Source organism: Egretta garzetta, unplaced genomic scaffold, assembly GCF_000687185.1.
Source record: "Egretta garzetta isolate BGI_Z169 unplaced genomic scaffold, ASM68718v1 scaffold258, whole genome shotgun sequence".
NCBI lineage: Eukaryota > Metazoa > Chordata > Aves > Pelecaniformes > Ardeidae > Egretta > Egretta garzetta.
The window spans coordinates 3,679,666-3,682,003 of record NW_009260413.1 but is presented as its reverse complement, the minus strand read 5'-3'; the positions used below and the strand labels follow the sequence as shown (position 1 = coordinate 3,682,003).

The window sequence follows — 2,338 nt, the reverse complement described above, 5'->3', positions numbered from 1 at the left end:
TTTCTGATTTTCTCCCCCAACCCCCGGAAGGAGGGGGGGAGTGAGCGAGCGGCTGTGTGGTGTTCAGCTGCCTGCCGGGTTAAACCACAACAGATGTGGATAAGAAAACAATTTAAGAAATCACAAGGAAAAGCATTTCTTCTTTCACCCCCATTTTTTTTCTTTTTGTCTTTTTTTCTTTTTTTTTTTCTTTTCTTTCTTTCCTTATTTTTAAAAAATAAAAATGGTGACGTTTTGAAATACATATTTCAAAGAATAACATTTTTGTTAATTTTTAAATCTTCCTGTTTGCGCTGGTCAGCATGGACTTTGTTTCTGGAACTGCCGACTTTTCAGAACTCCCAGGCATTTGCACAGATCTCCTGATTTCCAGTTGTCATTGTTAGGATTGCCATCCTCACAGAAGGAGGCAACAGTTAACAGTGAAGGTGAAACTATGGTATCTTGACTACTTTTTGTTTGCAGTAATTACATGCAGTTTACTGCCATAGTACTCCAGTCTTTCATGGATTTTGAATATTAATGAGTTAAAAACTCTTCCCACTATTGCAGTGGCCAGGAGACAGTAAAAGTGGCAATGTTTGTTTTAATAACAGAAGCCTGTGTCAAAGCCAATAACACAAGGCAGCATGGGTAAGAGCAGGGTATGTCTGTTTATTGGGAGTAACGCTATTTAAAAAATGAAAACACATTAGATAGGAATAAACAGCACCTCTTTTTCTTCTTAAATGTGTAACTATAAATAAACATCTCATAATTCTTTCTTTATAAGACTTTGGTCTGCTTATGTTAGGTCATTAGCAATTTTCCAAAATGTATGTATTCTCAACCATGAGCAGCAGACTCCAGGAGAGAGTCTGCCCTGTGCAGAGGAGCAGTGAGCATTCTGCCGCCTTCTGTTGCCTGCGACAGGGCCTCTTCTGAAAATGGAGGCAAGATCAGCTACTGTTCCAGTGTCTGGCATAGAGTAAGATTAAGAACCAACAAATACAACCGTACACCATAGTGCCTGGACATATTTAACAGCAGTGGATGGTAAGAGTCAGTGTGTTTTCTCAGTTATTTTTCAACAAACCATTTTTCTTTGTTGTGTCTCAAGGAAAGCAAGCAAGCTTGGTCCAAAGACTGAGATTTACTATATTCAGTTCTTGGTCAAAATGTGAGGTTTATTTATTTTGAAGTATTCCTAGATTTGAAAGCACTTGAAAAATTAATATCAAATGAGTTTTTTTTTTTTAAGAACAGCTTGTAACTTTCGTATTTGTAGTATGTGTTGTTATAACAACCACTTTGGGTGGTTGATCAGGTGATCATGCCTTTGGAAAAGAGAAAACAAAACCTTCCTTACCCCAGTTCTTCCTCCAGTTTGGACCCTTTTTTGAATGACCTCTGACTCAAGAACCATATGCATTATTCATTTTTCAGTACAGTTTGAAAACTCAGCAGCCATAAGTGATTGCTTTTTTTCATCCTGACTCCTGTAATCTCATCCATTGTTTTTGGTGCTTGGCATTTTTTGTCACTCCACTTTTCTTCTTTCCCCTCATCTGAATAAGTATTTGTAATTGTGAACTAGTATCTAATTTTCCTCTCTAAAAAGAGGTACTGCAAAAAAATAGATTCTGGAATTTCTGATTATGAAAGATTTTCAGCTTGTTTTTCTTTAGTGGTCTGTAGCTGTAAGGAAACCACGTTGAGCAGTGTAAATTTGTGGTCTCGCAGCTACATCTAGCATAGCTTAGTTTGGAGTTACTCTTTTTCCCTTGGCATTTACCTGCAGGGGAGGGAATCCAGTATGTGGTCATGATTCCCTGTTAATTTTGAAATACGTAATAAACACAAAATTTCAATTCATTTGTTTACTAAATGAAAAGTCAGAGTGTATTTGCATCTTCCTTGTATGTGCTTTATTCTGTAGCTTGAGCTTAGTTAACTGTTCACAGTGCGGTGTAACGCACTAGAATCACCTCATCCTTAGAAGCAGTTGTCAGAAAAATATGGGCCTGCCTGGTAGAATGTATTAGCCCAATACATTGTCTCCATTTTATTATGAAGCTGCTGGGGAAGCTGTGATATACAGCACTGTCATTACAGATCTATTGTTAGAAGGGTTCTACAGTCTTCTGTGCGCTGCCATTAATTTATAGCAGTAAACAATATGTAGCCCTCCAACTGCAGCAAAGCAGAATCTTTTAATGAGGTGGATGTTATTACCACAATAAATCAGTGCATTCGTGTAATGTATAATTCAATGTGTGTATTCCCACTGTAACTTCTCTGAGTAAGCTGATAGTGTATCATTGTCAGTGCCCAGCTCCATGGTTCTTTTTTTTTTTTT

The 2,338-nt window shown here is 37.5% G+C and overlaps 1 protein-coding gene across 1 annotated transcript in view; it reads left to right on the top strand.

Moving 5' to 3' along the window:
- Positions 1 to 2,338, top strand: part of LRBA (LPS responsive beige-like anchor protein) — a 218,713-nt gene that overhangs the window by 95,847 nt on the left and 120,528 nt on the right. The gene's annotated exons all lie outside the window — the stretch shown is intronic.